We start from the raw sequence: 25,143 nt of genomic DNA, 5'->3' as shown, positions 1-25,143 counted from the left end.
GGTCTCTCACTGCCCTGACTCTTGGGTCTTACATGGTCTGGTTGCCCCTACACCTGCCCTCCACACAGGGGAGGCTAAAGGCACAGAGGGCAGAAAGGAAAGGGCCAGTGAAAAGAACCCCAAAAGGGCTAGTTTGGAAACTTTTTTTTGGAAACATTTGCTTTTTAAAGTTTTTTTGTTTTTCTGGAAAATAACAAAAACCAAATTTAAATTAACTTGTAGAATGTTAAAAGGCTGTTACTTTCCTAAAACGCTAAAGCTGGAAAGATACCTGTGATGAAAAAAGTAAAGGGGAGTGTGAGCAACTCAGTGTAGACCCCAGGGCCCCACTACTCCGGACCCCAGCAGCACCCGAGCTGCTGATGCGGCAGAGCCAGCGCAGCCTCACCACGGCTCCCTCACAGCCTGCGGGGCAGGCGCAGACTCTGCCCACCACTATTCTGTGTTGCCTCATGACACTGAAGACGGCCACGCCACCCCCACCAGTGAACACGGGATGCAACACACTTACTTCAGTCCAGGAATATCAAGGAGATTCGTCAGTCCGGTCCAATTAACTTCTAAAAGCTGGTTTTAAAAAGGCAAGAATATTAAGTATTAAATTATTTCCGATCTTCAGATCAAATCATAGGGATTTGCTTTTTTATAAGTGGAAGGGACTAGGACACAATGCTGCCCTGCACCTCGATTATCACTCAGTAAATCGTCAAGGCCACTGTCCCTTGTTGGTACATGGAGAGAGGCCTTTGTTTTTGTTTTATTTTCTGATAACGTCATAGTTTTCTCCAGTGAAGTCTTATAAAAATTTATATATCTATCCTCCTATCGACAGGCACTTAGAAAATGTGTAATTTTTATTTTAAGTAATGGTTCAGTGAGTATCTTTGTTACATATATGTTATCTGTGCATGAGACTAGCATTCAAAACATGGAAACCTCACAACAGGAGAAGCAGATTCACAAATACAGAGAACAGACTGGGGTCTGCTAGAGGGGAGCATGGGCATGGGTGAAATAGGACGAGGGGGTCAAGAGGTACAGGCTTCCAGTTACAAAATAAGTAAGTCACAGGAAGAAAAGCACAGAGTGGGGAATACAGCCAATACTATAGTAACTATATGGTTACAGCTGGTAAACATTCCAAATTTACATAATTGTCAAATCACTATATTGAACACCTGAAACTAATACTATATATCAACTACAATTTTTTTTTAAATGGAGGTTTTGGTCAAAGACATATGCTCATTTTTTGTGCTGACAGATGCTGCCTAATTGCCCTAAAAAAATTACCAATTTATATTCCCACCAAGTGTATGAAATGTCCTTTGTTTACACCCTCACCAAAACCAGATATTAAAAGTCAGTCCATCTGGCAGTTTAAAAAAATGGTACTTCACTAATATTTCAATTTGCATTTTCCTGATATTAGTGTAACATGTTTCATCCATTCATTCAACATTTGCATTCTTTTGTTCATTTTTGTAGCGGGTATTTATCTTAGAATAATTCCTACATAGTTGACTAAAATCCCATGAAGTAGATGTAAATGGGTGAGCACAACTGATTAGAAACTACTTTTCCTTTCAAAATGGATACTGCAACAGTAAAATTACTTGTCTTTATATTTTTAGGAGAAATGCTAAGTGAAATTGCATGATCTCAAATATGCAAGCAGCTGGAGTAACAAAAGTGCCTAAATCCCTTGGGAAGTAGATGGTTATAAATAAATATGAAGTAGAAGAATCAAGATTCTTTTGGATAGACCATAACTAAAAAGCAATAATGTAAATAAACCTCTCAAGGACTGAGATCTTTCAGCATATGGGAAATGAAGCATAAACTTACTGCAAATATCAGTATGAACTCATACCCACCTCTTCTCCCCAAGAATAGGCCCAGAAATGACAACCTGGGGCAACCAGCACCTGGTCCCCAAAGCCCCCTGGCACTGCAGTGTGGTCTATGTCTGGGTCCCACTCCGGTCCAGGGGACTCCTGGGGACCCAGCCGCACAGCCCTGCCCCTCCACCTCACTGCTGCCCCAACCCAGGGCTGTGGGTCGGCTCCTGGGAGCACGATTCAAAAACCACAAGCTTCCCACCAGGGCAGGCTGGTCTGCCTCTGGCCCGGCAAGCAGGGAAGGGAAGGGAAGGCAGAAGACACACTGCCCCTCGGGGGCACTGACAGCCTCGTCTTTGGTATGTGGACAGGAGGACCAGAGGAAGCCAGTCACAGTGGGAGAGCATGAGAGACTGTCAAAATGCTTTCAAATTCTGAGCTCCGTAGGCATCACAAGCACCAATATCTGCTTTCATTTTTATAAAGTCCCTCCTTTGCCTCAGGTATCTCATAGCAGCAGTCCTAGCTGACAGGACTCATGTCCTCACCATCCCTCTAAAACGAAGATGTCACTTCTACCTTACAGATGGAGAAATGCAATCCACGGCTCAGAGAGCTGGCTGGGAGGACCCCTGAGATACACACATGTGGAGCAAGCCTCAGACCTCTCCTCTCCTGGGGACAGCCTCCTGGACTCACTGGTTTACTCGGCATGAGGGACAGAACCAACAGGACCTCCGACCCGGCACCCCAAGGGATGTGTGAGAGGTCACTCCCAAGCTACAAGTCAGCACACACAAGCAGCTGGGACATGGACAGGGGCACACGCTGGCTTGTTCTGGCTCTTCCCAGAACCTTCACCCAAGCTTTTGTCCTGGTCCTTACCGGAACCTTCTTCCAAGCTTTTACTCTTGCCAGGACTTGACTTCTGATGTCAGGACCTCACCAGAATGCTAAATCTACATGTAGGCAAATACTTGATTTCCTAAAAATCTGAGGCCCTGCTATGTTCCAGGCACTCTACTGCCTGCCTTATACCCACTTTTGTGAGGTAGGTCCTGCTGTGACCCCCATTCACAGATGTGGAAACTGAGGCTTGGAGAAATTAACTAAGTTGTTCAAAGCACACAGTAAGAAGAGAAAGAACTGAGGTGGGAACCAGGTCACAAGACTCTTCAGTTTGTCACTTAACCATCCTCTGGGCTCATCACTCCAGAAATTTGTAGGTTTTTAAGTAACATATTATCAAAACGAATCTAAACAAATCAGCAAGCAGGGAAATGAATGAAGGTTTCATATATTCTAAATCATCTGGATAGCCAAGAAACCCCCAAGTCTTTCCAGCTATATTTTCCAGTGGGTGAAGAATAACTTGGCAGCCAGCAGCGAACTCTGTTCTTATATTTTCCAGATGAAAGCAGCTGAAAAAATGTTGCTTCTCTCCAAAGCACAAGTTTAGTGACTTTACTCCCATATAAGGAAATGAATGATTCTGAACTTTGCACAGAATCATCCTCCTTTTCTGAAAGTAATATTTCATTTGGATGTTAACATTACAGTGTTAGTTTTAAAGTAAATACACCTATGGAAGAGCCAAACTAAGTAAAATTATTACTAAATTTTGAGGCAGTTAAAGATTTGGATTTTGTTACATTCTGAACTGAAAGAAAAAAAATTTTTAATTGTTAAAAATTCTTTGTAAATTAAAAAGACTTGGCAATTTGCTAAAGATTAGTTTTTTATACTCATTAATAAAGGAAGTGTTTTAAACTTACTGACTTTTAAACAACTGGTATGCATTCTAAATTTTTTATGGATCTCTTCATTTCTCAAAGTTTTAATAAATTAAACAGAGAGGTTTCTTAATAGCTTTTGAATTTTAACATGCTTTGTAGTTACAATACATTCAGAATTAAGCAACTGAAAGCAAGTGAGAATAATAATCTCAGTGGTAACAAAGTGGTGACATAATTCTTGTGTTTTTATATAGAAAAAGTACTAACCTGTGGTCAAAATAAACCCATATTTAAAAACCCAAAAATAATTTGAATTGTTAGTTGAATCAAATTATACAAATTAACACCCCATTTAAACTACATGATGTTAATTGTGCCTCCAGAAAGGACTCATCAAAGGTTAGAAAAGTGGAATATTGTGAAGAGATGTTTGAGAAACAGATCCTGAACTGCGTGAAGACATGTCGTGGCTCTCAGAAGAGTTAACGCCAAGTGTGCCACCATCGAGGACTCCTGGCTCAGGGAACAAGGAGAAAGCTGACCAGTTGGGAGAGGCAGCACAAATACCTTGGACAGCCTTCCAGAGAAGGCAGAGGGGAGGGGAGATGGGGCTGGCACCACCACTGGGCTGTAATTCTGCCGGGGCTTGGAACGCAGGGCGACGCTGGCAAGAGGGGCCCCATCTGGACTACAGTGACTGTCTGCAAGTGACAGAGGGCCCCTGGTGGGCCAGTCTGGCCTCAGGAAGTCACCCAAGTGGTGATGTCTACAAGGACAGAGCCAAGGCAGGAAGCCCATCAGAGGCTGCAGGAGCTCAGGTGAGGAGCAGCCTTGCCGGTAAGGAGCCACCCAGGGGAGGGGAGACTCTTGGCGAGGGCGAGTTTAAGCAGGAGTGACATTTTTGTTGTCTTATTTTTGTGGCTAATAATGAGTGATGAGGTGGGGCGGAAGATGGCGGCGTGAGTAGAGCAGCGGAAATCTCCTCCCAAAACAACATATATCTATGAAAATATAACAAAGACAACCCTTCCTAGAATAAAGACCAGAGGACACAGGACAATATCCAGACCACATCCGCACCTGAGAGAACTCAGCGCCTCGCGAAGGGGGTAAGATACAAGCCCCGGCCCCGCGGGAGCCGAGCGCCCCTCCCCCCAGCTCCCGGCGGGAGAAGAGCAGGCGGACCGGGAGGGAGACGGAGCCCAGGGCTGCCGAACACCCAGCCCCAGCCATCCGGGCCAGAGTGCAGGGCCCTCGATACTGGGAAAACAGGGCAGCAAGAACAGTGAGCAGGCACTGGAGGCTGGGCGACAGAGGACATAAGAAAAGCGCGCGACCATTTTTTTTTTTTTTTTTGCTTTTTTGCTGCTTTGTTTTGGCGAGCGCTTTTTGGAAGTCTTAAAGGGACAGGGACCCCAATATTAGGGAAACAGGGCAGAAAGACCGGTGAGCAGAGGCCTGAGGCTGGCACCGGAGAATAAAGAAAAACGAACGACCACCTTTTCTTTTTTTAATTAAAAATTTTTTTTTTTTTAATTAAAAAAATTTTTTTTCTTGTTTTTTTTTGTGGTCGTTGTTTTGTTTTGGCGGGTGCTTTTTGGAAGTCTTAAAGGGGCAGGGCGGGCCACTTAATCCAGAGGTAGGGAATCCGGGATCTCTGGGCACCCTAACCCCTGGGCTGCAGGGAGCAGGGAGGCCCCTTACGGAGATAAACAGCCTCCCAGCAGCTCCTGCTCCAACGCGACTCCACCATTTTGGAGTAGCTGCCCGAGCCAGGCCACGCCCACAGCAACAGCGGAGATTAACTCCATAGCAGCCGGGCAGGAAGCAGAAACCCTGTCTGCGCGCAGCTGCGCAGCACAAGCCACTAGAGGCCGCTGTTCTCCCAGGAGAGGAGGGCCACAAACCAACAAGAAAGGAAGTCCTTCCAGCCGTCACTCGTCCCAGTTCTGCAGACTATTCCTATCACCATGAAAAGGCAAAGCTACAGGCAGACAAAGATCACAGAGACAACACCAGAGAAGGAGACAGACCTAACCAGTCTTCCTGACAAAGAATTCAAAATAAGAATCATAAACATGCTGACAGAGATGCAGAGAAATACGCAAGAAAAATGGGATGAAGTCCGGAAAGAGATCACAGATGCCAGAAAGGAGATCGCAGAAATGAAACAAACTCTGGAAGGGTTTATAAGCAGAATGGATAGAATGCAAGAGGCCATTGATGGAATTGAAATCAGAGAACAGGAACGCATAGAAGCTGACATAGAGAGAGACAAAAGGATCTCCAGGAATGAAACAATATTAAGAGAACTGTGTGACCAATCTAAAAGGAGCAATATCCGTATTATAGGGGTCCCAGAAGAAGAAGAGAGAGGCAAAGAGATGGAAAGTATCTTAGAAGAAATAATTGCTGAAAACTTCCCCACACTGGGGGAGGAAGTAATCAAACAGACCACGGAAATACACAGAACCCCCAACAGAAAGGATCCAAGAAGGGCAACACCAAGACACATAATAATTAAAATGGCAAAGATCAAGGACAAGGAAAGAGTGTTAAAGGCAGCTAGAGAGAAAAAGGTCACCTATAAAGGGAAACCCATCAGGCTAACGTCAGATTTCTCAACAGAAACCCTACAGGCCAGAAGAGAATGGCATGATATATTTAATACAATGAAACAGAAGGGCCTTGAACCAAGGATACTGTATCCAGCACGACTATCATTCAAATATGACGGTGGGATTAAACAATTCCCAGACAAACAAAAGCTGAGGGAATTTGCTTTCCACAAACCACCTCTACAGAACATCTTACAGGGACTGCTCTAGATGGGAGCACTCCTAGAAAGAGCACAGCACAAAACACCCAACATATGAAGAATCGAGGAGGAGGAACAAGAAGGGAGAGAAGAAAAGAATCTCCAGACAGTGTATATAACAGCTCAATAAGCGAGCTAAGTTAGGCAGTAAGATACTAAAGAGGCTAACCTTGAACCTTTGGTAACCACGAATTTAAAGCCTGCAATGGCAATAAGTACATATCTTTCAATAGTCACCCTAAATGTTAATGGGTTGAATGCACCAATCAAAAGACACAGAGTAACAGAATGGATAAAAAAGCAAGACCCATCTATATGCTGCTTACAAGAAACTCACCTCAAACCCAAAGACATGTACAGACTAAAAGTCAAGGGATGGAAAAACATATTTCAAGCAAACAACAGTGAGAAGAAAGCAGGGGTTGCAGTACTAATATCAGACAAAATAGACTTCAAAACAAAGAAAGTAACAAGAGATAAAGAAGGACACTACATAATGATAAAGGGCTCAGTCAAACAAGAGGATATAACCATTCTAAATATATATGCACCCAACACAGGAGCACCAGCATATGTGAAACAAATACTAACAGAACTAAAGGGGGATATAGACTGCAATGCATTCATTCTAGGAGACTTCAACACACAACTCACCCCAAAGGATAGATCCACTGGGCAGAAAATAAGTAAGGACACGGAAGCACTGAACAACACAGTAGAGCAGATGGACCTAATAGACATCTATAGAACTCTACATCCAAAAGCAGCGGGATATACATTCTTCTCAAGTGCACATGGAACATTCTCCAGAATAGACCACATACTAGGCCACAAAAAGAGCCTCAGAAAATTCCAAAAGATTGAAATCCTACCAACCAACTTTTCAGACCACAAAGGCATAAAACTAGAAATAAACTGTACAAAGAAAGCAAAGAGGCTCACGAACACATGGAGGCTTAACAACACGCTCCTAAATAATCAATGGATCAATGACCAAATCAAAATGGAGATCCAGCAATATATGGAAACAAATGACAACAACAACACTAAGCCCCAACTTCTGTGGGACACAGCAAAAGCAGTCTTAAGAGGAAAGTATATAGCAATCCAAGCATATTTAAAAAAGGAAGAGCAATCCCAAATGAATGGTCTAATGTCACAATTATCGAAATTGGAAAAAGAAGAACAGATGAGGCCTAAGGTCAGCAGAAGGAGGGACATAATAAAGATCAGAGAAGAAATAAATAAAATTGAGAAGAATAAAACAATAGCAAAAATCAATGAAACCAAGAGCTGGTTCTTCGAGAAAATAAACAAAATAGATAAGCCTCTAGCCAGACTTATTAAGAAGAAAAGAGAGTCAACACAAATCAACAGTATCAGAAACGAGAAAGGAAAAATCACGACGGACCCCACGGAAATGCAAAGAATTATTGGAGAATACTATGAAAACCTATATGCTAACAAGCTGGGAAACCTAGGAGAAATGGACAACTTCCTAGAAAAATATAACCTTCCAAGATTGACCCAGGAAGAAACAGAAAATCTAAACAGACCAATTACCAGCAACGAAATTGAAGAGGTAATCAAAAAACTACCAAAGAACAAAACCCCCGGGCCAGATGGATTTACCTTGGAATTTTATCAGACATACAGGGAAGACATAATACCCATTCTCCTTAAAGTTTTCCAAAAAATAGAGGAGGAGGGGATACTCCCAAACTCATTCTATGAAGCTAACATCACCCTAATACCAAAACCAGGCAAAGACCCCACCAAAAAAGAAAACTACAGACCAATATCCCTGATGAACGTAGATGCAAAAATACTCAACAAAATATTAGCAAACCGAATTCAAAAATACATCCAAAGGATCGTACACCATGACCAAGTGGGATTCATCCCAGGGATGCAAGGATGGTACAACATTCGAAAGTCCATCAACATCATCCACCACATCAACAAAAAGAAAGACAAAAACCACATGATCATCTCCATAGATGCTGAAAAAGCATTTGACAAAGTTCAACATCCATTCATGTTAAAAACTCTCAGCAAAATGGGAATAGAGGGCAAGTACCTCAACATAATAAAGGCCATCTATGATAAGCCCACAGCCAACATTATACTGAACAGCGAGAAGCTGAAAGCATTTCCTCTGAGATCGGGAACTAGACAGGGATGCCCACTCTCTCCACTGTTATTTAACATAGTACTGGAGGTCCTAGCCATGGCAATCAGACAAAATAAAGAAATACAAGGAATCCAGATTGGTAAAGAAGAAGTTAAACTGTCACTATTTGCAGATGACATGATACTGTACATAAAAAACCCTAAAGACTCCACCCCAAAACTACTAGAACTGATATCGGAATACAGCAAAGTTGCAGGATACAAAATCAACACACAGAAATCTGTGGCTTTCCTATATACTAACAATGAACCAACAGAGAGAGAAATCAGGAAAACAACTCCATTCACAATTGCATCAAAAAAAATAAAATACCTAGGAATAAACCTAACCAAAGAAGTGAAAGACTTATACTCTGAAAACTACAAGTCACTCTTAAGAGAAATTAAAGGGGACACTAACAGATGGAAACTCATCCCATGCTCGTGGCTAGGAAGAATTAATATCGTTAAAATGGCCATCCTGCCCAAAGCAATATACAGATTTGATGCAATCCCTATGAAACTACCAGCAACATTCTTCAATGAACTGGAACAAATAATTCAAAAATTCATATGGAAACACCAAAGACCCCGAATAGCCAAAGCAATCCTGAGAAAGAAGAATAAAGTAGGGGGGATCTCACTCCCCAACTTCAAGCTCTACTATAAAGCCATAGTAATCAAGACAATTTGGTACTGGCACAAGAGCAGAGCCACAGACCAATGGAACAGACTAGAGAATCCAGACATTAACCCAGACATATATGGTCAATTAATATTTGATAAAGGAGCCATGGACATACAATGGCGAAATGACAGTCTCTTCAACAGGTGGTGCTGGCAAAACTGGACAGCTACATGTAGGAGAATGAAACTGGACCATTGTCTAACCCCATATACAAAAGTAAACTCAAAATGGATCAAAGACCTGAATGTAAGTCATGAAACCATTAAACTCCTGGAAGAAAACATAGGCGAAAACCTCTTAGACATAAACATGAGTGACCTCTTCTTGAACATATCTCCCCGGGCAAGGAAAACAACAGCAAAAATGAGTAAGTGGGACTATATTAAGCTGAAAAGCTTCTGTACAGCAAAAGACACCATCAATAGAACAAGAAGGATCCCTACAGTATGGGAGAATATATTTGAAAATGACACATCCGATAAAGGCTTGACGTCCAGAATATATAAGGAGCTCTCACGCCTCAACAAACAAAAAACAAATAACCCAATTAAAAAATGGGCAGAGGAACTGAACAGACAGTTCTCCAAAAAAGAAATACAGATGGCCAACAGACACATGAAAAGATGCTCCACATCGCTAATTATCAGAGAAATGCAAATTAAAACGACAATGAGGTATCACCTCACACCAGTAAGGATGGCTGCCATCCAAAAGACAAACAACAACAAATGTTGGCGAGGCTGTGGAGAAAGGGGAACCCTCCTACACTGCTGGTGGGAATGTAAGTTAGTTCAACCATTGTGGAAAGCAGTATGGAGGTACATCAAAATGCTCAAAACAGACTTACCATTTGACCCAGGAATTGCATTCCTAGGAATTTACCCTAAGAATGCAGCAATCAAGTATGGGAAAGATCAGTGCACCCCTATGTTTATCACAGCACTATTTACAATAGCCAAGAATTGGAAGCAACCTGAATGTCCATCGATAGATGAATGGATAAAGAAGATGTGGTACATACACAATGGAATACTACTCAGCCATAAGAAAAGGACAAATCCAATCATTTGCAGCAACATGGATGGAGCTGGAGGGTATTATGCTCAGTGAAACAAGCCAAGCGGAGAAAGAGAAATACCAAATGATTTCACTTATCTGTGGAATATAAGAACAAAGGAAAAACTGAAGGAACAAAACAGCAGCAGAATCACAGAACTCAAGAATGGACTAACAGGTACCAAAGGGAAAGGGACTGGGGAGGATGGGTGGGTAGGGAGGGATAAGGGGGGGAGAAGTAGGGGGGTGTTAAGATTAACATGCATGGGGGGTAGGAGAGAAGGGAGGGCTGTACAACACAGAGAAGGCAAGTAGTGATTCTACAACATTTTGCTATGCTGATGGACAGTGACTGTAAAGGGGTTTATAGGGGAGACCTGGTATAGGGGAGAGTTATTCGTCATGTAAGTGTAGATTAGTGATAGCAAAAAAAAAAAAAAAAAAAAAAAAGGGCAGTTCCTGTGTGGTAACCTCCAACGAGTTCTACACAAGGGTATAAAGGGCATATAAAAGTGTAGGCAAAGGGTCTGTTTGTGTTTATACAGAGGATCAAAGCCTAATTGGGCTACCCCGAAAATGAACTAAGATATGATATGAAAAAGAACTTCCAACATCTGCACCCTCTGGAAGACTCATGCCAGAAGATGATCATCAAAAAACCCCAACAAAGATCCACGCACTGCTACAGCTGTGGATGCACTCGTCCCACCGGTTCCTGGACCTGCCATGGGAATGAGGACGGAGATATCTAAGCTGGCCTGTGCATACAGTAAAACAACAAAATTGGACTGGATCTATACTGTTGGAACTCAACCAAGAATTTGGAGAAGTGCAAATTGTAGCGCTCCAAAGTCTTACAACTACAAACTATTTATTGTTAAAAGAACATATGGCATGTGAACAGTCCCCAGGAATGGGTTGTTTTAATTTGTCTGATTTCTCTCAGACTGTTCAAGTTCATTTGGACAATATCCACCATATCATAGATAAGTTTTCACAAATGCCTAAGGTGCCTAACTGGTTTTCTTGGTTTCACTGCAGAGGGCTGGTAATTACAGATATGCTTTGGTTATGTAACTATACTCCTATTATGTTAATGTGTGTGTGCAATTTAAGTAGTAGCTTAAAACCTATACATGCTGAATTTACTCTACAAGAAGATATATCAAAGAAATAATCAATCTTCCCATGTTTTCTTCCGCCTGCTACTTCTATAGCTTTTCTTCTTCCTTCCTAATTACAACCCTTAAATAGAATTCGTGCCTCATATCAAATTTACCGAGTATCATAATTCTTCCAAGTGGTAAAGATACCTCAAGACAAATGCTGGGCATAGAAGCCACAGGGCATAAATATGCAAAGAAGTAAAAAGCTAACTTTTTCAAACAATAAGGCTTCTCTCTCACTTACCAACTTCACATTTCCCTGTATGGCCCCGGAAGATGACTGGTTAGCCAGAGACGGGTAAGATTCCTCAAGGGAGGAACAACCTAAGACAGGCACAGTCGCAGGGGGGCCATCAGGTGAGAAATTGGGGATCAACAGAGGTGAGGCTTAGAACCTCACCCCCCCGTTCTGAGAGAAATCTTCTGCATACGTGGATGTTTTATTGCCCTGGTCTAGCTTGGATTAACACATAGTCTACAGGCACACACCTGATCTCCTACAAAACTAAACTATGTTTTCTACCTTTATCTTGTATCTACCTACCACTTCAGCATTTTATTAAAAATAATAATAATAAAGAGAGAAATGTGGTATCCACATATAAATCAAGTATAAAAACCAAATCAGTATTCATATTTGAACTGACTGTTTATAGTTCATAATGTATGAGCAAAACCGAAAGTTTCTGTGATGACTGCCCTTGTACTGTTCGCTATGTAACTTATTCATTATGTAAGAATTTGTTCTACATGTAAAAACTTGTTTGTTATGCCTCAGAAGATTGGAGACTGACAAAAATTAGGCTTGGGGTGGAATAATGATTGTGCATTGAGCATTGACTCCCCTATACAGAATTTTATTGTTGTTAACAACCATTTGATCAATAAATATGAGAGATGCCCTCACAAAAAAAAAAAAAAAAAAAAAAAAAAAAGGACAGACTTCCAATGGTAAAATAAATTAGTAACCGGGATGTAATGGATAGCATAAGGAATATAGTCAAGATATTGTAACAGCCTGGTAGGGTGATAGCTGGAACCTAGAATTATGTATATAAATGTTCTACCACTGTGTTGTACACTTGAAACTCATGTAATGTAATACTGTGTGTCAACTACCCTTCAATAAAAAATAATTATTAAAAAAAAAAAATAATGAGTGATGAGCACTTATAACAAAAAATGGAGTAACATGTATTTAACAATGTGAAGTAACATTATGTTTAGTGAAGTGTTATAACTCAGTCAAAAAATCCTTATGACTTTTAAAACTTTTAAGAACAGTGTTCTGTGTTTGTAGTTCATTAAACACACCACAAATGGTGGCAATGCAGAATGGGGCCACCGTGGTCTGTGGGAAGGGCTGCAGGAGCCTGGTGGTGAGGATGAGAATGGCACCTGTGTCCGGCTGGGTGGGTCTAGTTGCACGCCTGACTTACTGACAAATTAGACTCTGAGAGAACAGTTCTGTGACAAAAATTATTTTTATAATCATCAAAATATTGTCCATCTAAAGAGCAAGGCCCTCAATCAACACACAGAGAGGCATGAAAACAGCCACAGGACTCATGCATCAGGGAAGAAGTGCGTTAAGGACAGAACTCCGTTCTCCACCTAATATACTCTGAGATGTACATATTGTTGTCAGGGAATCAGAAGATAAGGATGAAGTAGATGTTGACTTACTGGCTTCCTAAGGAAGAAGATGGACAAAGCTCCCACCAAGGGCATGTATCCAATCAATGGTTCCAGGATCACCCGCATGGTACCATGAATCTGAATTCAAACAGGAAAATAAAACATGTTATAGAAAACAACTCCACAGGCCACTTGCTGATGCAGATGCATGACTGTCTTAGCAACTTCTGAACATTTGACTTCAGGTTTCTCTCAAGTATAACCTACAAATAAAAACTCAACTTCAAAGAAATTGAGTTAATAAAAACATCACAGGTTTCTTAAACAGAGCATAGAGAGATTTTAGAAGAATGAAATTTAAAAAATCTTACCTGTATGCTTTGCACACCAGCTCTACAAAAATATTGCTTGATCTCCAAATCAATCTCACAATTTCCTACAAAACTAGCAAAGAAAAAGTTCTGAATTAATTCTCTTAATCACCATAGACCTGCAAGGCAGGCATATAATATGAGTAAAATGAAAGGAAAGCAACCAAACGCAGCTGTAGGCAAAGCTGCAGCCTAGGGCCTGTGTGCCAGAGTATTCCCAGCCGGCTGTGGGCGGCAATGCCGCCAGGCCCACCACCACACTCCTCCGAGTGCAGCTTCTGGGGCAGCCTCTCGACACAACGTAGCTTTCATTTGCTTTATAAACAACCACGCTTGTTTAAAATGTACAGAGTTTAGACTTACTCTACAAGTAAGTTCTGCGCCACGTCCCCAGTTGTGAGGAAACCAGCAGTGCTCCAGGGTCTGCGGCGTCAAAGTGAGGAACACTGTCTGGGCAGCAATTTCACTCGAAGACTCGGTCATTTCAATCACTGACATGGAATGAACATGAATGCAGGGTGATGTGGAAGGCAAGGTTTGCATCTCCTTACAATACAAACAGGAAACGCCACCTACATTCTCTGTGGATCTGTATGATCTGATTCCAACCCTCGACTCCAGAGGCAGGGTGCCGCACTCCTGTCTGAGAATGTTTGGGAACAGTTTATAAATGCTGGATAGAGCATCTCAGCACATAGCAAAGTACCAAAAGGCATCTGGGGTAAGACATTTACTCTCCTGGCCTTGAAGCCAGCACCTATAGATTCTTCTCAATGAGAATCGTCCAGTTGGCAATGTCACCAGTGACAGCCTGTTACAAAACCATCCCGAAGCTTTCCTCTTCTTCACTGAGACTGGGGGTAATGGGGAAGATAGTGTAGCAGCCCAGTGTACAGCCCAGTGGGATGAAGTGAATGCACTCCATTGTGCAGCCATCCCCCCATCAAGGACATGTTCCACCTCACAAAGCTGAAACTGTACCCACTAAATAGCAACCCACCCCCCACCATCTTCTCTCCATGAATCTGACTCCGAGAAAGACTTTACGGGTTGAATCAGACAGAATTTGTGCTCTTGTGACAGCCTTGTTTCACTTAGTGTCATGTCCTCAAGTTTCCTCCATGTGGAAGCAGGTGACAGGACTGTCTTCTCTTTTATTTACTGTTTACATGAAATCTTTTTATTTATTTTATTTTATTTTTATTTATTAATATTACTTTTATTATTGATATACACTCTTATGAAGGTTTCACATGAAAAACAATGTGGTTACTACATTCACCCATATTATGGGGTCCCAACACCCCCACTGTAGTCACTGACTGTCAGTACAGTAAGATGCCACAGAGTCACTAGTCTTCTCTGTACTACACTGTCTTCCCCATTGCCCCACCACCACACGTACTAATCATGATACCCCTCAATCCCCTTCTCCCTCCCTCCCCACCCATCCTCCTACACCCCCTCCCCTTTGGTAACCACTAGTCCCTTCTTGGAGTCTCTGAGTCTGCTGCTGTTTTGTTCCTTCAGTTTTGCTTTGTTGTTACAGTCTACAAATGAGGGAAATCATTTAGTGCTTGTCTTTCTCTGCCTGGCTTACTTCACTGAGCATAATATCCTCCAGCTCCATCCATATTGTTGCAAATGGTAGGATTTGTTTCTTTCTTATAACTGAATAGTATTCCATTGCATATATATATCACCCCTTCATTGTCCATTCATCTACTGATGGACACTTAGGTTGCTTCCATATCTTAGCTATTATAAATACTGCTGCAATAAACATAGGGGTACATGTATCTTTTTGAATCTGAAAACTTGTATTCTTTGGGAAAATTCCTAGGAGTGGAATTCCTGGGTCAAATGGTATTTCTATTTTTAGTTTTTTGAGGAAACTCCATACTGCTTTCCACAATGGTTGAAAACTAGCTTACATTCTCACCAGCCGTGTAGGAGGGTTCCCCTTTCTCCACATCCTCACCAGCATTTGTTGTTCTTAGTCTTTTCGATATTGGCCATCCTAACTGGTGTGAGGTGATATCTCATTTTGGTTTTAATTTGCATTTCCCTGATAATTAGTGATGTGAAGCATCTTTTCATGGGCCTGTTGGCCATCTGAATTTCTTTGGAGAAGTGTCTGTTCATATCCTTGGCCCATTTTTTAATTGAGTTATTTGCTTTTTGGTTGTTGAGGCATGTTAAGTTCTTTACATATTTTGTATGTTAACCCCTTATTGGATATGTCATTTACAAATATATTCTCTCACACTGTAGGATGCCTTTTTGTTCTGCTGATGGCATCCTTTGCTGTACAGAAACTTTTAAACATGATGTAGTCCCATTTGTTCATTTTTGCTTTTGTTTCCCTTGCCCAAGGAGATGAGTTAAGGAAAAAGATGCTCATGTTAATATTTAGGAGATTTTTGCCTGTGTTTTCTTGTAAGAGTTTTATGGTTTCATGACTTACATTCAGATCTTTGATCTATTTTGAGTTTACTTTTGTGTATGGGGTTAGACAATAATCCAGTTTCACTCTCTTACACTTAGCTGTCCAGTTTTGCCAACACCAGCTGTTGAAGAGGCTGTCATTTCCCCATTGTATGTCCATGGCTCCTTTATCGTATATTAACTGACCATATATGCTTGGGTTTATATCTGGGCTCTCTAGTCTGTTCCATTGGTCTGTTGTTCTGTTCTTGTGCCAGTACCAAGTTGTCTTGATTACTGTGGCTTTGGAGTAGAGCTTGAAGTCAGGAAGCATAATCCCAGCTTTATTATTTCTTCTCAGGATTGCTTTGGCTATTTAGGGTCCTTTGTGGTTCCATATGAATTCTAGAACTATTTGCTCTAGTTCATTGAAGAATGCTGTTGGTATTTTGATAGGGATTGCACTGAATCTTTAGATTGCTTTAGGCAGGATGGCCACTTTGACAATATTAATTCTTCCTATCCATGAGCATGGGATGTGTTTCCATTTATTGGTATCTTCTTTAATTTCTCTCATGAGTATCTTGTAGTTTTCAGAGTATAGGTCTTCAACTTCCCTGATTAGATTTACTCCTAGGTATTTTATTCTTTTTGATACAATTGTGAATGGAATTGTTTTCCTGATTTCTCTTTGTATTAGTATCGTTAGTGTATAGGAATGCAACAGCTTTCTGTGTATTAATTTTGTATCTTGCAACTTTGCTGAATTCAGATATTACATCTGGTAGTTTTGGAGTGGATTCTTTAGGGTTTTTTTTATGTACAATATCATGTCATCTGCAAACAGGGACAGTTTGACTTCTTCCTTACCAATCTGGATGCCTTTTATTTCTTTGTGTTGTCTGATTGCCATGGCTAGGACCTCCAGAACTATGTTGAATGAAAGTGGAGAGAGTGAGAATCCTTGTCTTGTTCCTGATCTTAAAGGAAAAGCTTTCAGCTTCTCACTGTTAAGTATGATGTTGGCTGTGGGTTTGCCATACATGGCCTTTATTACATTGTGGTACTTGCCCTCTATACCCATTTTGTTGAGAGTTTTTATCATGAATGGATGTTGAATTTTGTTGAATGCTTTTTCAGCATCTATGGAGATGATCATGTGGTTCTTGTCCTTCTTTTTGTTGATGTGGTGGATGATATTGATGGATTTTCAAATGTTGTACCATCCTTGCATCCCTGGAATAAATCCTACTTGACCATGATGGATGATCTTTTTGATGTATTTTTGAATTCGGTTTGCTAATATTTTGTTGAGTATTTCTGCATCCATGTTCATCAAGGATATTGGTCTGTAATTTTCTTTCTTTGTGGTATCTGCCTGGTTTTGGTAGTAGAGTGATGCTGGCCTCATAGAATGACTTTGGGGGTATTCCCTTCTCTTCAACTTTTTGGAAAACTTTAAGGAGAATGGGCATTATGCCTTCACTAAATGTTTGATAAAAATCAGCAGTGAAACCATCTGGTCCAGGGGTTTTGTTCTTAGGTAGTTTTTTGATTACCAATTCAATTTCATTGCTGGTAATTGGTCTATTTAGATTTTCTGTTTCTTCCTGGGTCAGCCTTGGAAGGTTGTATTTTTCTAGAAAGTTGTCCATTTCTTCTGGGTTACAGGATTGCCTTCTTTTTAAACTGAATAGTTCTGCTGCACATGTGCACGTCTCACACAGCCACCTTGTTGACATGCCAGTGGCTACTTGTTGCTTCCACATCTTAGCTCTTGTGAATACTGCTGCTATGTACATGGGTGTCACATCTCTGAGCCCTTACTTTTGGTTAATTTGGGTATACACTCCAATGTAGAATTGCTGGGTCATATGGTAATTTTTAAAATTTTTTTGAGGAGTCACTATTCTGTTTCCTTAGCAGCTGCATCAGGTCACATTCCCGCAAGGGCTCCAATCCCTCCACATCCTTGCTGGCACTTGCTTTCTCTTCTTTCAGAAGTAGCTGTCCTCATGGGGGTGAGGTGGTTTACCACTGTGGTTTGATTTCAATTCCCTGCTGATGAGTGAGACTGAGCATCTTTCCACATGCCTGTTGGCTGTCGGCGAAATGCCTATGTAAGTGCTCTGCCCATCTTTGAAATGGGTCACTAGTTTTGTGGTCGTGGGGATGTAGGATATATATTCTGGGTGTCAGTCACTTATCAGATATTTGATTATATGAATTGCATTGATTCTGTAGTTCGCTTTTAGTATTGACGTAACAAAACTGTCTTTGAAACCATGACATTGGGATGTGTTTCCATTTATTTGTGTCTTTAATTTCTCATGGCAGTGTTTTGTACTTTTCACCACCTTGGTTAAGTTAATTTTTAGTATTTTGTCCTTTTGATGTTCTTGTGAATAGAACTGCTTTCTTCATTTCCTTTTTGGATTGTTCATTATCAGATCACAGAATGTTAACTAATTTTTGCATGTGACTTTGTAGCCCACTGCTTTGCCAAATTTATTTATTAGTTCTAACAGGTCTTTGTGAAGCCTTTAGGGTTTCCCATGTGTAAGATCATATCTGTGCACAGAGACCATGTCACTCCTTCCTTTCCAGTGTGATGCTTTGCTCTTCTTACCTAACTCTCTGGCCTCTCTGGCAAGGCCTTCCAGGGCCACACTGAACAGAAGTGATGAGGGCAGGCATACTGCCGTGCTCCTGATCTTAGAGGGAAGATTTCAGGCCTCACTGATGAATGTGATGTTCACTGTGAGTTTCTCATACATGCCTTTATTATGTGACAGTAGTTTTCCTCTATTCCTAGTTTGCTGAGTGTTTTTATCAAGAAAGGTGAATTTTGTTAAATGCTTTTTCTGCATCAACTGAGATGACGATGTGGTTTTCGCCCTTCATTCTGTTGAAGTGCTGTGTCACACAGACTAACTCTCCAATACTGAACCATCCTTGCATCCCTGGAATAAATTCCACTTGCTTTGGTGCAGGGTCCTTTTACTATGCTATTTTTTTTTTTTGAGCAGTGAGAAGTCTTTATTAAGGCAAAGAGTACACACTCAAAGAAAGTGGGGTGTGGGAAACCTCCAAGAGGAGGTGTGCTTAAAAAGTGGGTATTCTGTCTTTTAAGGATTTTCAAGAATGGAATAAAGAGTCAGGGGGGTGTAGGTTTGTCATGTGGTCTCATAATGTCTATCTCCAGTGAGAGACACTACGGCATTATCCATAGTCAGTCCTCCAGATAATTCTATAAGATAAACCTAACATAAGGAATTTATGATCCTGTTCTCCCCATATATAGTGGTTACCCTCAAGCACTAGGAGCATACCAGTTAAAACTGCTCACCTTCATTTAAGATAGGTTGTTGGCTGATTGCCAAAGAATAGTTAGGAATCTTACTTCCCAACTCTGCTTTTAAAATGGAATCTTAGCCTTAAGATAAGTCCCTCCTCATCTTATTATGCTATTTATATCTCAGCATTTTTAGGAAAATTAATCGTGATGCTTGTCCCATGTCTCTGCCCTATCTCACCTGCATTCCATTGGCTAGAGCAAGTCTCAGGTCAGCCCAGATTCAGAGCGTGTGGAATGAACTCACGTTGCAAAGGTCTTGGGTCCAGGGAGGCTGTTAATTAGGCATCATTGTGGTGAAACTATCCCAGTCTCCATCTCAGCTCCAGAAGCGGTTGGAGATCGTGGCTCAGCTGATAGGACCATCTCATATGGTTACAGGAACTAGTAAAGGGGTGTGCATCTGACCTAAATAAGGCCAGCCTGAATCAATCCCAGACATTAACAAAGACATTCTCCTTCTGTTCGGGTTTCTGAGCTGGCAGGACGTAAGGCTGCTAAGGGCCATTTTCAGACAAAACAGGGAGAGCCTACCTGGGGGTGAAGCCAACACAGAGGAAAGCAGAGCTGAGAGATGGAGAGAAACATCCTTGGAGTTCCTGGATTCTGCTGTGATCGAATCGTTTTTTCCCCCGGATCTCTGAAGCCAGGATTCTGCCTCTGGACTTTCCCTGTTTGGGCCAAGAAATCACTTTTTGTTTCATTTTTTGTTTTGCTTAAGCCAGTTTGAGTTGAGTTTCTATCCTTTGCAATCAAAAAGCCTCTCTCTCACCTGCTACATACAGACAAATGAACCCAGGTCAGTCCTCTGGCTCCAGAATATCCCTTGTTCCGATCATTGTACTATGTTATTAAAGTTGGTCTGCTGGTATTTTGTTGAGGATTTTGTCATCTGTGTTCATGATGAATACGGGTCTGTAGTTTACTTTTGTTGGGCTGCCTTTTTGATTTCTTTTATTTAAGATATTTTATAAATGGCAGTATCTAGGCTATTGGGAACTGTGACCCAGAAAGTAAATAAACTGGGGCCTTCAACAAGAATTTAGTCAAATTTCATCAAGCAATGGTAAGAAGTGTGCTCATTATATCCTCCACCCTATGGGTTTGGCTAATTGACATCATACATCATTAATTATGACAAATTATGTAACAAATGTAACACAAATAAAAACTTACCTAATCTGGAGGTCCAAAATAATTTGCCTTTTGTCCACATTTTCAGTATATACCTTAACACCATTGATCCTGAGGGGCTGAAACAAGAAGCAGCACATTTTAAAATGCAGGAAGGGTGAAGGGAAAACAAACTTTGCAACAGGGCGAAGAGACGAAGAGAGAAAGCTTCAGCGCCCCACTGCGGGCACTGAACTTCTGCTCTCTCCACACAGCTATTTCACTCTGGCCAGTTATTTAACCTCCATTCTTCTGGGAAGTGCGGATAAAAGTGGCATCTATCTCATGAGGTTATGTGACACCAAAGGACATGAGAAACATGCCACACGTGGTGAGGGCTTGGCAGCAGTGAGCACAGGGGCATCTGCTCTTGGCCGAGCCCGCTGCCCCTTGTCTCTTCCTGTTTGCTTTGATCCTTTCCTGACAAATCCTCGTAATGTAACTCCCTTTCCATTTTTTCTCTGTCTTGTAATTTTTCATTTCTTTAGATTTTAACAAAAAAATGAAGGATTTTGAGTAAATCAAAAATACTAGCTGTACACTAAACTATGTTTTCTACCTTTATCTTGCATCTACCTACCACTTCAGCATTTTATTAAAATAATAATAATAATAATAATAATAATAATAATAATAATAATAAGGGAGAAATGTGGGATTCACATATAAATCAAGTATAAAAATCAAACGAATATTCATATCTGACCTGATTGTTTGTAGTTCATAATGCGTGATCAAAACCGAAAGTTTCTGTGATGACTGCCCTTGTACTGTTCACCATGTAAGAACTTATTCACTATGTAAGAATTTGTTCACCATGTAAGAACTTGTTCGTTGTGCTTCAGAAGATCGGAGACTGTTGAGAATTAGGCTTGGGGTGGATTAACGATTGTGCATTGAGTCCCCTGTACAGAATTTTATTGTTGTTAACTGTTAACAACCATTTGATCAATAAATATGAGAGATGCCCTCTCAAAAAAAAATGCTAGCTGTAGCTATAACTTCAACAGCTAATACATGACAGAGGGTCAGAATCAAGTGACCCTGAAAATAAAAGGCAGATCACATTAACTGCTCTATCTCAAGGGTCCAGGTACAACACCATTTCAAACCTTTCCCATTTGTTAGGTGGAGAACCCTCCTGAGCAAGTTATCAACACCACATGGAGCATTAAGAACTGAGTGCAGAAGAGACCTCTCACCTTTAGAGATGACGACCTACTCCGACCGCCTGGGTGTCCTGCAATCTTACCCCTCAACCAGTGGTAGGTTAAACTCTATGTCTCTGAGGGTCTCCATCTTCTGCTCTGCCAGGTGCAGGGCTTTCCCGAGGATCCCAGCTCACACAATACAGACTCCCTGGAACACATGAGGAATAGTGGCAGCTTTCCTCTGTGCAGAATATGATTCTAGTATCAAATCCCCTCTCCCCTTACCTGTCACATTAAAGCCATGCCTACGAGCCTGGCATTGGAGCCACAGCTACTGTTTTTAAGTGTCTTGAGGGGTGAGCACCTTCAGCTCGTCATCAACCACTGACCTTCCAGTGGGACTTCAAATGTCAATGTCAACCCCCCTTGCAACAGAGTGCACTGTGGACAACTGCAGAGGGTTTTCACAGAGAATGTGCGGCGAGCTCAGGTATCTGCCCAGGGGCCATCCTGGCCCTAGACCACAGGGCTGAGAGGGGAACGCGGAAGACTGCCGACGTTTGAGGGGGCCTGCGGGAGACAGCACCTGGGGCAGCTGCAGAGACACCCATCAGACCTGCCCGGGGACAGCTTTCACTGGAAAACGATCTGAAGAGCCTGTACTCTGAGGTCTCACAGCACTGCCACCATGTGCACAAACGCCTTTCAGGATAAACTGACCTGCTGACCCATGTCAACTTTGGAGAAACTGAAGGTGCTGAGGTGGGTGTGTGCTCCCCGCACAGCTGGCTCTATGGTCTCTCGAAACAACTTCTCTATGAACTAGCAAATGAATGGCCACATGTGTTTTACAGTCTGGAAAGGAGAACTCACATTAAGCAAAATGTTACAATACATAATATACTTAAGTCACCATGAAAAATTATGATCCTGAAGCCTATCAAAATTTTTGGAAATAAAAGGGGATCCATTTCTTATGCAAATCAACACAATATAAAATTCTAAAATGTATTAAAATAGTAAACTATTAATTAGTATGTTACAGGTAGTAAATATTCTGGTTAAACATTCTGTTTAAGCATATCAGCACATTTAATGATTGCTGAAAATAAGAAAATCCTGTAGTTTCAATGCACTGCTAAGTATCTTCTAAAACTGTATAGATCTTAATAAATCCTGGGTTTTCTTTAATTATGGGCTCACTTACAATCCTGTAAGGTAATCATTGCCTACATTAGCTTTTACTATATAGCTTTAAGGGTACATAAAATATAAAGATAAAAGAGATCTACTTCACAGTGTATCGATCTAAAAATATAATCTTTTAAAATAAATAAATGATTATTATATATAACTAGGTTTCTTGGGAATCATTTCCCTCTTCAAAGTATTTCCAGAATTTTCACTTATGATTATTATAAAACAGATCTGAGCATTAGCCACAGGAAAGAAGCCATAAGACCAAAGACACAGTCATGAATATATCATTAATTTTCCCATGGCAAAGATAGTTTCACTGCTTAGAAAGGAGAGTAATTATCAGTTATAACTGAGTCTTTTGGGAGCAGAAGCTACTCGCTGAGTCCAAACAAGTTCACATCTTGTCAGCATCCAAATTCCTAGATATGGGAAGAATCCCAATTTCTAATTCCCACTGAAATCTGGTATTTAGTATCTTCCATTCTTACCTTATTTAGCCACTCTGCTCTTTCAGTGTCTGGAAAATGGACCTAAGGGAAAAACATACACACATGACTTACTCACTCTTGACAACTGTACCCAGCATGTTGCCCAGCCAGCTGCCTCACCGCGTGCCTTGCCCACAAAGGGCTCCTGAAAGATGCCAGCTCTGGAGTTTTGGAAGAGGGCCTCTGCAGCAGGACAGTGACACGCGAGATGCTTGCTGTTTACATTCTAGGGACACTCCGAGGCAGGACTGTCTAATGGACACCCAGGCCTCCCTCCACATCCTGACCATCCAGAGGACATTCACAGCATTGGGACGTCACCAGGAAGGTTCCTACTAACCTCTTCCCTTCACAAAGCCCTGCTTTATCCCATATTAACCTCATGTGTTCTCTGGACACCAGGCCTCCAAAACCCAACTTTCCCCTTTGGGGTCAAACAGCTGGCAGATGCCCTCCATTCTCTCGCCCACCTTCTCCCAAATGAGTATTACTACTGTAGCTTCCCATTAGGGCCTGTACATTGGAGAAAATAAGCATTTGTAGGGGTAGAAAAAAACCTATTTAGAAAAAAGGGTGAAGTATCATCTTTGCTGTGAAAATAGAACCCCCTTGTAGAGGAAAACTAAAGCTGTTTTGGTAAGGAATTTTCTCTCCCTCCCCTCGGGCCTCCCTATTCCCTGACACACAACAAACAAAATTGAAATTAGTCCAGTGGCCTCTAAGTGTTTAAGTGAAGGGAACAGCTATACGACTCTCCCTTTCAATCTAGCTTTTGCTAGAAATGATCAAGCTTAGTGAGGAAGGCATGTTAAAGGCCAAGACAGGCCCAGGGCAAAGCCTCTTGCACCAAACAGTCAGCCAAGTGGTGATGCAAAGGAAAAGTTCTCAGAGGAACTTAAAAGTGCTACTCCAGGGGACACATGGGTGACGAGAAAGTGAAGCGGCCTTGTTGCTGACGTGGAGGAGGTTTGAGTGGTCTGGCTAGAAGGTCAAACCACCACCCCAGTCCCTTAAGCCAAAGCCTCATCCAGAGCAAGGCCCTGACTCTCCTCAGTGCAACGAGGGCTGGCAGAGGGGAGGCGGCTGTGGAAGCAAAGCCTGAAGCTCGCAGAGGTTCACGAGGTTTAAGCAAGGAAACCGTCTCTGTAACGTCAACATGCAGGTGCAGCAGCAGGGGCTGAAGGAGAAGCTGCAGCACAGGAGGTCACCCAGAAGATCCAGCTGAGAAAATTGAAGGTGGCTACACTGAACAACCCTGACTTCCAGCGTAGATGAAACGGCCTTCTGTTGGAAGATGCCATCTAGGCCTTTCATAGCTGAAGAAGAAAGTCAGTGCCTGGCTTCAGAGCTTCAGAGGCCAGGCCGACTCTCATCAGGGGCTAATGCAGCTGGTGATTTTAAGAGGCAGCCAGGGCTCACTGACCACTGAAAACCCTAGGGCCCTTAGGAATTATGCTGAATCCACTCTGCCTGTGCTCTCTAAATGCAACAACATAGCCTGGATGACCACACGTGTGTCTACAAGATGGTTTACTGAATATTTTAAGCCCACCAGTGAGACCTACAGTTCAGGGAAAATGATGATTCCTTTCAAAATATTACTGCTCGTTGACAGAGCACCTGGTGTCCCAAGAGCTCCGGTGGAGATGGGCAGCGAGATGAATGCTGTTTTCGGGCTGCTCACACAGCACCCATTCTGCAGCCCGTGGGCCAAGGAGTCACTTTGACTTTCAAGTCCTAGTATTTAGGAAACCCACTTCATACGGCTGTAGCTGCCGTGGAGTGGTTCCTCTGGTGGCTTGGGGCAGAGTCCACTGAAAGCCTTCCGGAAGGATCCTCCACTTCAGATGCCATCAGGAACAT

At 41.8% G+C, this 25,143-nt stretch overlaps 1 pseudogene; it reads right to left on the bottom strand.

The window, feature by feature from the left end:
• Positions 1–432: 432 nt before the first annotated feature.
• On the bottom strand, positions 433–25,143 carry LOC118930376 (extended synaptotagmin-2-like; annotated as a pseudogene).

The sequence above is a fragment of the Manis pentadactyla genome, chromosome 12 (genome assembly GCF_030020395.1).
Source record: "Manis pentadactyla isolate mManPen7 chromosome 12, mManPen7.hap1, whole genome shotgun sequence".
Classification (NCBI taxonomy): domain Eukaryota; kingdom Metazoa; phylum Chordata; class Mammalia; order Pholidota; family Manidae; genus Manis; species Manis pentadactyla.
This window is presented reverse-complemented; position numbering and strand designations above follow the sequence as displayed.